Raw genomic sequence first — 12,032 nt, 5'->3', positions numbered from 1 at the left:
ATCCCCAGTAGGGGGTGTGCAAGAGGCAGCTGATCAATGACTCTCTCTCATCGATGTTTCTAACTCTCTATTTCTCTCCTTTCCTCTCTGTACAAAATCAATAAAATATATTTTAAAAAAGAAAAAGAAAAAAGAAAAGAAAAAATATCAACCCAGAGGCATCCTGGGAAATGTTCACAACAAGGATAAGAGGTTTTCTCCAGAGCTGAGCAGCAGATTATCTGCAAAGCTCAGAGGATGAAACTGGGATCATAGGTTTTATCAGAAACACATGGGCTCAAACGCCTGCCGTGTTCTGAGGGAAGATGATTTTGAACCTGGAATTTTATATACCCAGCCAAACTGTCACTCCAGGGAGGGACTGCACACAGTTTAGGATTCAAGATGGCCCTAGCAGCCCTGCAGCTGACTTTTATCTGGTTGACAGTCACACACAGCAGGACTTCATACATGTTGAAGAGCAGTCCAGGGAACACATACTCCTGTCCTGGGTGCAGAAGACCAACCTGGTTCACTGGTACCACTTGCTTTGCCCAGGGCCCTGCCAATGTCAGGTCTGCTCTGTCTGCCTGAACAGACCTCTGTGGACTGGCAGCTTCCATGATCTTTATCCACACTACTCCCTCCCCATCTTTGGCAGTTGCTGGCTTGGACCATGGCCTTGTCAAGCTTCTCCCTCCCTATCTTAACTGAACTCTGAATTCCACCTAAAGATGACTCAAAAAAAAAAAATTAAATTAAATTGGACCACCGCTCCTTCTCCATTCTGGATGGGACAGGCCTTTTGTTACAGGGAATCCACTATTCCAAGTCTCTGCCATTGGCCTCTCCTTTTCTCTTATGGATGACTTCACCTTCTCCCTCATTCCTAAACCACTATACCTCATCTTCCCCTACCCCCATCTCCCTCTATTTTCTTCAACTCTTTACTTCCTCTTGATAAGTCAGGTCTATAGCCCGAACTTCATCAATTTTAATGCTTTGCTTTTACTGGATTTTAGGCTGCCATGACGTCAGTAGACCCATGGAGAGGGATGATATGAGAAACAGCCCCACGGTTCTTGTTAAACAAGCTGTGCTTCCCTCTTCTCACTGGAGGGACAGTTTGGCTGGGTATATAAAATTCCAGATTCAAAATCATCTTCCCTCAGAACACGGCAGGCTTTTGAGCCCATGTGTTTCTGATAAAACCTATGCTCCCAGTTTTATCCTCTGAGCTTTGCAGACAAGCTGCTGCTCGGCTCTGGAGAGAACCTCTTGTCCTTGTTCTTAAATTTTCCCGGGATGCCTCTTGGTTGATACTTTTTTCATTCATCCTGCTTGGGGAGCCCTGGCATTCCAGAGACTTGGATCTTCATTCTCCTGGAGGAAGCTTCCCTGGGGAGGCTTTTGATCACTTCCCATTCTCCGGAAAGTGATCTCTTTGCTACCACTTCCCAGGACTCTCGGTAGTTGTATAATGTGCAGGAAGGCCAGCAGCATGGGTGTTGCTTGGAACTTGTTGGAAACACAGGTTCCCAGGCCTCACCACAAAACTACTGAACCAGAATCACGGGGATGTGTATTCACATGACACTTTAAGTAACACATTTTATAATAATTCACTCTCACCTCATATTTGCTTTACACGATTAAGGCTGCATGAGGAGGAGTCATCACTTACCATGGCATCCGTCCCAGAGCCATCCCCCCGTCTCTCCAGGCTTAGAAACCAGGTGTTTCTTGTCTCCAAGGTAATAAACTTTCTGGGTCCTAAGGGATCCTGCTCCTTTGTGTCCTGCTGCTCTCTGGGACGCTCAGTCTCTTCCTTCCCACTCGCTCTTTTTGTAACAGCTTTGCATGGAAGCAGGTGTTCCCGACCTGTGAACGCTTCCAGCTTGACCCTGATGCCTCTTCCAGCTCTAATCCCGCTTTTCCTGCCAAATTTCTTGAGTTCATGCAAAACAGGCTGTACCCTCTGCTTTTTTATATACCTCCCTACCTTAGCCTCTTGTAGTCTCACTGCTCTGGAAAAAAAAGTTTTCTTTTTTTCCTTTTTTAAAATATATTTTATTGATTTTTCACAGAGAGGAAGGGAGAGAGTTAGAAACATCGATGAGAGAGAAACATCGATCAGCTGCCTCTTGCACACCTCCCCCTGGGGATGTGCCTGCAACCAAGGTACATGCCCTTGACCAGAATCGAACCTGACACCCCTCAGTCTGCAGGCTGATGCTCTATCCATTGAGCCAAACTGGTCTTGGCAAAAGAAGTTTTCTGAAAAGTCTTCTCTCAGCCTTCATTCTCTGGTGCCTTTGGCAATACTGGCTGGGGCTGGCCACCGTGGCCTTTCGGGATCATGCTCTTTCCTTAGCGTTCATGTCCCCTGGGTGCTGCCTTCTCCCACTGACGAAGCGCGAGAGGATACCCTCATCTTAGATGACCTCCCTCTCCTGCCCTTCCCTAAGGGCTCAGCTCAAACCGGGCCACATCCAAGGCCATTCTGTCTCATGTTGATCTACGGAAGCCACCCAGTTCCTGCCCCAGTCCCTCCTTCTGAGGCCCACCTACCCACCGCCAAGACAGAGCACCAAACAACGTGACCATGGCAGTGTGCTCCTCAACTCGGCGACGACAGGCAAAGACAAAGCACAGTGCCCCTGGGACTGGTTGCTTTGCTGCCATGGCCGGGGGACAGATGGATAAGGGGTGGCACCATTGATAGATGGGAAGACCTTTTTCTCCTTTTCACCAAGATAGTGTCTACCTTCAAAGTCATGTGCCAGGGGCTGCATCTGCCCAAGGAGAAGTAGAATGGGGTAGAAATCTCCTATTTCACCCAAAGACACTGCGTGGGCGGCACAGGCCTGTGCCTCCTCTATGTCCTTCTTATATTCAGGCCAGTTTGGGGCACAATTGTCAATGCAATTGTCGGACTGTCTGAAAAACCCACCATTCTCCTTTCACACTCATCTCATGAAACTGTTTCAGAGAAGACTGTTCAGGGCCAGCACGTGGAGGCATCGCAGGGGCTTAAGAGGGCAAAACCCACACTTCAGCCCTAGCTGGTCTGGCTCAGTGGATAGAGCATCAGCCTGTGGACTGAAGGGTCCCGGGTTCGATTCTGGTAAAGGCCACATGCCAGGGTTGCGGGCTCGATCCCCAGTGGGGGACATGCGGGAGGCAGCCCGTCAATGATTCTCTCTCTTTGTTGGTATTTCTATCTTCCTCTCCCTCTCCCTTCTTCTATGAAATCAATAAAAATATATATTTTAAAAAAGCAACTCTTCAAATGCGCACGAATCCCCTGGCTGTCCACAGACAGTACGGGGCCCTCCTGGGAAACCAGATGGCTTCTCTGCTTCCCTGGTCTAGTGACTCAGCTTGCGAAGCGTTTACAGAGGCCTCCGGCTCCCAGGTCGTGTTGCAAGGGCACCGTGGTATGAAGGTGGGAGGAGGAGGAGGAGCAGGAGGAGAAGGAGGGGCAGGACGGGCAGGAGGGGATGGCGGTTCAGGGGAGGAAGGGGAGCAGTGGGGGCAGGGAGTGTACCAGGCACCTCGCTCATCACCTCTCTGGGCAAACTCACAGAGTGGAGAGAGACTCTTCATGCCGCACGCTCCCTCGCCCTTCTCCTGCCCCCCCCCCCCCACGGCTTCCCCAGGGCCCACATCTCAGTAGGTGGCACCTCCGGCCTCCCCGATGCTCAGAATGGAGCCTGAGGACCATCCGTGGCATCTTCCCTTTCGTGTTCCATCCATCACCAAGCCTCCCTCCCAAACAGACCCACCATCTGCACTCCCCTCCATGTCCTCTGCCTCTGACCGGGCCCAGCCTCCGCCAAGTCTTGCCTGGACCTCGACCAGAGCCTTCTGACTCGCTGCCTCCACTTCTCCAGCCTGCAAGTCCGTCCTGCACCGGCCAGCCAGCCAGGGTGCCTCCTTAGGTCCTGACGGTAAGTCACATGACACGGCTCTCCTGCTGAAAATATCAAATAGTTGATGTTATTCAGAAAGCATTATTCAGTCAGTCTTCAGGTATGGTATTGTATTCTGGTTATTTTTCCCAGGGACCCTTTCTCCTTTTTTGAAAAAAATATATTTTTATTGATTTCAGAGAGGGAGAGAGAGAGAGAGAGAGAGAGAGAGAGAGAGAGAGAGAGAGAGAGAGAGAGAAAACCCAAATAACATTAATGATGAGGAAGAATCATTGTTTGGCTGCCTCCTACACATCCACACTGGGGATTGAACCCCCAACCTTGGCAGGTGCCCCGACCAGAAATTGAAGCAGTACCTCCTGGTTCATAGGTCAATGCTCAACCACTGCGCCACACCGGCCGGGCAAGACTCTTCCCCTTTTAAAGGTACATGCCGTAGTATTTCTATTTGAAATGATGTGATGGATTGAATTCTCTCCACAATCATACCAGGTGGGCCGGGGCAGGGAGAGACTGGCCTGTGGAAGCTGGCGCACGGGGTTTCAGCGCGCTGTTCTGCTTGCATGTGTGTTTGAAAATGTTATCACGAACAAGTTAAAAAAAAACAAAAACAAAAACTGCACAAATTGCCGTGTTATTTCCTTACACAGAAGGTTGAAAAACAACTTGCAGAGATGCTCCCTTACTCATAAGACGAAAACCAACCAACCAATAAAAACCCCTCCTGTTGATGACCTCCCCCTCCTGTTCTTCCCCAAAGGCTCACATACATTTGTAACAAAAACATTAAAAACAGGTACTGAGCCGAACCGGTTTGGCTCAGTGGATAGAGCGTCGGCCTGCGGACTGAAGGGTCCCGGGTTCGATTCCAGTCAAGGGCATGTACCTAGGTTGCGGGCACATCCCCGGTAGGGGGTGTGTAGGAGGCAGCTGGTTGATGTTTCTCTCTCATCGACGTTTCTAGCTCTCTATCCCTCTCCCTTCCTCTCTGTAAAGAATCAATAAAATATATTAAACACAGGCACTGAGCACACACCACACGCACAGTAGAAGTGACTCATGGGGAAGGAGGGCCATGGGCCTGAGGGAGAGGCACGGGGAGACTTGAATCTTTATGGAGCCAGGCCACTTCCGCTCACACCAGGCCCCCTCGTCCCAGAGAGTGGATGAGTCCCACGTTATCTCCATGGCCGGCACCTTCGGGCCTGAACCTGCGGCCCAGTGCTTCCAGCCTCACCTCCTGCCCCCGCCTGGGCCTTCCTCGGGCTCCGCTGTGCCACCCGCCTGCCCGCCGCTTCTCCTTCCCTTCTCCCCGGGAGCTCAGGCTCTGAGCTGCCCGGGGTCTCTCCCACGTGTCCCCCGGGCTCAGCGTCCAGCCTGTTCCTCCCTCTCCCCGCTGGCCACTTCCCGCTCAGCCTAGGCCTCCATTAAAACCGGCCTCTGAGAAACGCCCTGCCCCAGGCCCCCGATCCTGGAGCTCTGCACCCTGTAATTTCCCATCTCTGCGCTCACCGCAGCCCGGGCCTCTGTCCCCTGAGGCCAGGCATTCCGCGGGGGCCGAGGGCAGGCTGTTTTGCTCGCTCTTGTGTACACTGCTGCCCAGCACGGGGTTGTAACAGGACAGGAGGGGCCTGCCACGCCCTGAGCCCTGTGCCAGGAAACGCGCCCTCGGCAGTAAAAACGACCATGAAAATGACAAGTGAGGGACCAAGGAGGCCGGACCTTGGTGTTGGTTACGCCATGCATGCACATGGTAAGCATTTTTTCCATATTTGTTTAATGGCTGTTCTGTTAAGGACTCCAGCTTTATAAAGATTCAAGTCTCCCCATTCCCCTCCCTCAGGCCCATGGCCCTCCTTCCCCATAAGTCACCTTTATGGTGAGCGTGGTGTGTGTTCAGTGCCTGTGTTTAATGTTTTTGTTACAAATGTGTGTGTGTCCACAAACAATACATGCTATTGTTTCATGTGTTTTTAAAATATATTGCTGCCCTAGTTGGTTTGGCTCAATGGATAGAACCATGGTTGGCAAACTGCGGCTCGAGAGCCACATGCGGCTCTTTGGCCCCTTGAGTGTGGCTCTTCCACAAAATACCATGGCCTGGGCGAGTCTGTTTTGAAGAAGTGGCGTTAGAAGAAGTTTAAGTTTAAAATACATGGCTCTCAAAAGAAATTTCAATCGTTATCCTGTTGATATTTGGCTCTGTTGACTAATGAGTTTGCCCACCACTGCCGTTGGTTTGGCTCCGTGGATAAAACATCGGCCTGTGGACAGAAGGGTCAAGTGCATGTACCTCGGTTGTAGGCTCGACCCCTGGCCCATGTGCCGGAAGCAACCAATTGATGGTCTCGCTCACATCAATGTTTCTCTCTGTCTGTCTGTCTGTCTCTGCCCCTCCTTACCACTCTCTCTAAAAATCAATAGAAAAAATATCCTCAGGTGAGGATTAAAATGTATGTTAACAGCACAATAGGCTCCCTAATGTCCTACAACGTATGTTTTCCATTCCACATTGACCTCCTGGTTTATAGGTCGACGCTGAACCCCTGAGCCACGCCGGCTGGACCCCCAGGGCATTTTCTATCTCCCCAACGGCCTCCCTGGGTACTTATGCCGGGAAGGAAACCAACAAGCTCTGAGCACTTTTTAGTGGATGCTGTTGGTGTCCTGACCAGGCGCCCCGACCACACCTTCTGGAGCAGCCTGGACGTGTTTGTCACGGCCTTGGTGGAGGCCCCTTCGCCAGTGGCTGGGGAAGCAGTGGTACAAAGGTGGCCTTCAGGTCGGTCAGCTCTGTGGTACCACTTAGGCTCCGGAGCCCCCAGTGGGGTCAGGCCGAGGCTGACCTTCAGCTGAGCTCCCACCATGGCCTCGAGCCTTCCTCTGCGTTATCCCGCTCTCCTCTCTTCCTCCTCCCGCCCGCCGAGCCCATTCCTCTCAGAGATCGCTTGCACCAGAACCCTGTCTCAGGCTCTGCTTCTTGGGCTCTCGACGGCTCTCGACCTTCAGCATCATCAGAATCGCCCGCAGGCCTTGCCGAAAGCTTGCTGGGCCTCGCCCAGAGCGTCAGCCGACGTCTGCCGGGAGGGGCCCGAGAACGCGCATCTCTCACACGCTCCCAGTTGCTGCTGGTGCAGCCGGCCAAGGACCCCGCTTGTTCTGGGGCCCCTGACGGAAGACAGCTGGTGCGAGGGAAGCAGGTTCCGAGGGTGGGATTCTCGATTTGACGACCTGCTGGCAGCGAGGACCCTGACCCTGTTGCGAAGGGGAGGTCTGATGGTTCCTGGCAGTGGGTCAGCGCTATTTCCATGATAGCTTACAGCTGGAAGGGGATGAGCTGGCTTTCAGTGTTTCTGGCAGCTGAGCAGGACGGCAGAGGCAGTAACGAGGACTGTGGAAATGAGAGGCGGCTTCTATGAGCCATCAGACATCAAAGAAAGAAACCGCTAGGCCCAGTGGGAGAGTCACAGAAAGTCTTTGGCCTTGAGGCCCTGCTCTCCTGTGGCTGGCAGTCTGCTCACGCTGAAGTCCAGCCTCCGTAGCTGATCTGGAGCGATGCAGATCAGAGAAGTTCAAATCCCCAGCCTGGGCAGGTCTCCTATGCAGCCGTCGGGGCCCTAAGGGGAAGGCCCATCACACTGAGGAGTTGTCACGTCCATGCTGAGGTGGCTAGGAGCCTGGAGGGTTCCTCCGAACCCCTGGGGCCTTCACAGTGACCCCACCCCCCTTGTGAGAAGATAGTTTAGGAAGTCCGGCTACTGTCCATCAGGAAAAGGGAATATCCAAGTCTTTCAAGGTTGGCAACAAGGTCAAGTTCACAGTGACATTCCGACCCAAAGTCCTACCGTGGCTCCCCTGTTAGAAGCATATGGAGGGGAAGGGAGGCAATAAATGGAGTTCTGGCCTTGGGTCACCTCTCCCCCCAGGCCCTGCCCCTGCCCCCAGGTCCACAGACTGAATTGCTGGTCATTTTCCCAGGAAGATATAGTCAAAATTGACCTGTGTGGGAGCTGGCACAGTCCTCATCTTGGTCCTGGGCCGGTGGCATAATGCTTTGTCGTAGGAAAGAGCTACTACAGCAGTGGATCTCAACCTTCCTAATGCCGAGACCCTTTAATCCAGCTCCTCATGGTGTGGTGACCCCCAACCATAAAGTTATTTTCATTGCTACTTCATAACTGTCATTTTGCTACTGTTAATGAATTGAAAATTTCTGGGTTTTCCGATGGTTTTAGGCTCTACAGCAACAGTTCTTAACCTGTGGGCCGCCTAAGACCATCGGAAAACACCAATATTTACATTCTGATTCATAACAGTAGCAAAATGACAGTTATGAAGTAGCAAGAAAAATAATGTTATGGTTGAGTCACCACACCATGAGGAGCTGTATTAAAGGGTCGCAGCATTAGGAAGGTTGAGAATCACTGTACTCCAGTGACACAGGCCAAGGGGAAGTCCTTGAACCTGACAAGTCCACGTTGGCACCCTTCTGTGCATTTCAAATATGTACGCAGGGTGTTCCCCAAAATGTACACACACTTTGCATAGTTATTAAGGCACAATGGGTTAACTCTGAAAAGACAGAAAGCTCCATTGAGCTATCAGCTGTTAAAAGTGTGTATATTTTTTGGGGAGAACACCGTGTGTGTGTGTGTGTGTGTGTGTGTGTGTGTGTGTGTTTAATAATTCTATACATTTTTTTTCTACGGCTTGTTTCATTTAACTGTGTTTCAGAAGTCTTTTCAGGACAACACTTAAGGCCTATGGCCGCATGGTACCGCGTGGATGGTATTTCGTGCTGCCGATATTCCAGAATCCATGAATTTACTTTCCCCGGGGGAAACAGAGCAACAGCCAAGCCTCCACGTTGAAGGGCTCCGTGGAGGAACTGGCCACACAGGTGTCAGGGCTGAAGGAGCAGCAGGGGCCACAGAGGTAACGCAGACACCCCTGCGGGCCCCGGGCCGAGGCCACCACGCGTGGTAGGAAATAGTAGCGCCTCCCAGGAAGGGGAAGCAAGGGGAAGCCTGGGGTCACCCTGACCTCAAACGCCCCGGACCTGAGTGGGGACCACAGGGATGTCCAGTTTCCACTTGGTGACACTGATGAAAAAAGAAGCATCTTCCCGTCCTTAATTGCATGTTTTCTGATCCCCGGTGAATAGCAAGTTGCCTGAAAAATGCGTTTAGCCTTTGCTGTTTTATCACTTAAGGCTGTGAATTCCTTGTATCTTTCCTCCCATTTTTAAGTCAAGCATTTTGGCTTTGCTTATTGACTTGCAGGTGCTGCCTGTCCATGCCATGAGTTATTCTTCCATCGCTAAGCCCTGTTGTAAATATCCTCTCCCAGGCTGTCATTCTGGTTCTGGTTCTTTAAAAAACAACACTTGTTAGGTTATATCTTTATGACCACTGGGTGCTATATTTTTTCTTCGAAAAATTTTCCTTACAGTGTTTTTTCTTTTTAAAAAAATTTTTTTTTATTTTTTTATTTCAGAGAGAAAGGGAGAGGAAGTGAGATGGAAACATCAGTGATGAGAGAGAATCATTGATCAGCTGCTTCCTGCATGCCCCACACTGGGGATTGAGCCCACAACCCATGTATTGATACATACCCTGACCGGGAACTAAGCTGTGACCTCTTGGTTCATAGGTTGATGCCCAAGCACTGAGTCATGCCATGCTGCCTGGGCCCCATGGGTTTTTGTTTTATTTTAGATAGTGGTCTTCGCCTAGGATTTCAATAAGATGTTGGGTTTTGTGTATAGTTAGCCCTGTAATTTATTTTGAGTTCACTTTTGTGACTCAGGGCCTCACTCCCCTGTCCTCAAGGTGAGGACATAAGCTGCTGGCCTCCCCCTCCTCAATCTTAAAGCAGACGGCCTGCTCACGCCACCTGCCCACCACGTCTGCTTTTCCATCCTCACCTCATTCCTAGATCCGTGGTCAGCAAGCTGCGGCTCTTGAGCCACATGCGGCTCTTTAGTCCCCTGAGTGTGGCTCTTCCACAAAATACCACGGCCTGGGCAAGTCTATGTTGAAGAAGTGGCGTTAGGAGAAGGTTAAGTTTAAAAAATGTGGCTTTCCAAAGAAATGTCAGTCGTTGTCCTGTTGCTATTTGGGTCTGATGACTAAGGAGTTTGCCGACCACTTAGGGCCTAAGTCATCATAACCAAAGCCTCGATAGGACGCTTTCCTCCTGATATGGCGAGAGCCTCATCAGAGCTTCTTTTCCAAAAGGGTCTCAGCTGGTTCCGGGCGTTGCTTTTTCCCCTATGCGTTTTAGAATCAACTCATCAAGCGAAACATCTCCTGCCTACTGTTTATTTTATTTTTATTTTTTTAAAATGAATTTTATTGACTTTTTACAGAGAGGAAGAGAGAGGGATAGAGCGTCGATGAGAGAGAATCATCGATCAACTGCCTCTTGCACACCCCCCACCGGGGATGTGCCCGCAACCGAGGTACATGCCCTTAAGAAACATATTAATGGAATCGAACCCGGGGCCTTTCAGTCTGCAGGTCGATGCTCTATCCACTGAGCCAAACCGGTTTCGGCCTGTCTGCTGTTGAATAGAGACAACATCCCATGCACGTATTAATGTAGCGGAAATGCGTGTGTCTTCAAGGTTGAGTCTTCCCGCAGGGGAATGCTGCCCCGGCTTTCTCTGTGTGTGTCCTTCAGGGAAGTTTTCTCACTTCCTTCACGGGTGCTTTCTTAGGAGGGTCTGGGAATTTTAGAATTACTGTGGTAATTATGAATGACATCCGTTTTTTATGAGATTTTTGAATGGCTTATTGCCAGTGAATAGAAAAGCTATTGGACTTTAAATTCAATTTGGGCTAATGGCTCTTCCCTGGATTCACCTGCATGATGGAGGCTGGTGATCATTCCGTGTGCAAACAGCAACAGGTCTGGCCCCCTCCTCGGCAATCAGTACGCCTGGTTTTACTTAATCTCCTGACTGCGCTGAGGTGCCTGCACAGCACGGCGCTGTGAAATGGTAGGAACGGTGACATTTAAACTTTATTAAAAGCCGTGCGTAGTGAACGTAATTGTCGCCTGTAACTGTTTAAGAAGGGTATGTGTGGTTTGCCCTGGTGTGAAGGGAAGCCGACCAGGTTGAAAAGCATTTCATCGAGTCCAGTGGTCGGCAAACTCATTAGTCCATAGAGCCAGATATCAATAGCACAATGATTGCCATTTCTTCGGAGAGCCACATTTTTTAAACTTAACCTTCTCCTAACGCCACTTCTTCAACATAGACTCGCCCAGGCCCGTGGTATTTTGTGGAAGAGCCACACTCAAGAGCCGCACGTGGCTCGAGAGCCGCGGTTTGCCGACCACTGATCTAAATCTGGAATTTTAGAAAGCACCAATATAAAAATAGGCGAATCCCTCTTTTAGCATGGGGATGGTTGTGTCGGTTAGAGACTCATGGGAGAAATTTGCCCAAGAAACCGGCGGATAAACTCAAACTTCCGTTGCATGAGGCTGGAGACCAAGTGGGTTCAGCTTTCCTCTTGAGAATGAGGAGAAAAACCACCCCCCAATCACAGACTCGAATTCTGCCAAATTAAACTTTGTCATAGCTGCCAACACTTTCCGCTTTTAATGAGAAAAGGTGTTGGATTTCATCAAATCTCTCTGGTATCCACCAAAATGATCGGAACACTTTTTCCTTTAATTTGTTCATGTAAGAAAAAAAAATCACATTAATGTGTTCCCTAATATCAAAACATCTTTTCATTCCCCAAACAAATTAAACTTGAGGATAATGCATTGCTTTCAGTATAGTGATAAAGTTGATTTTTTCATAATTTGGTTTTTAATCATGAAACCAATGGTGGGCATTTGCTCACTTTTTGAGTGACTGTGCATTTAGGGTCCATGCCGTGGTATTTTGTTGAACTAATTGGAAACAGTCCCTGTGTCCTTCTGTGTAGTTCCTGTGTAGTTTCTATGTGACAGGAACCAGTCATTTCTTGAAGGTTTAGAACTCATCCATCAACTATTTGGGGCTCAATGTGACCTTGAACCACTCCTGCCCTGTTTGCCATCAGATCCTTTCCCCTCTCAGCCCCTGCTATGCTCTGTGTCTCGGAGAAACAGGTTTCC

Source organism: Pipistrellus kuhlii, unplaced genomic scaffold (assembly GCF_014108245.1).
Source record: "Pipistrellus kuhlii isolate mPipKuh1 unplaced genomic scaffold, mPipKuh1.p scaffold_m20_p_37, whole genome shotgun sequence".
NCBI lineage: Eukaryota > Metazoa > Chordata > Mammalia > Chiroptera > Vespertilionidae > Pipistrellus > Pipistrellus kuhlii.
Note: the sequence above shows the minus strand (reverse complement) of the source record.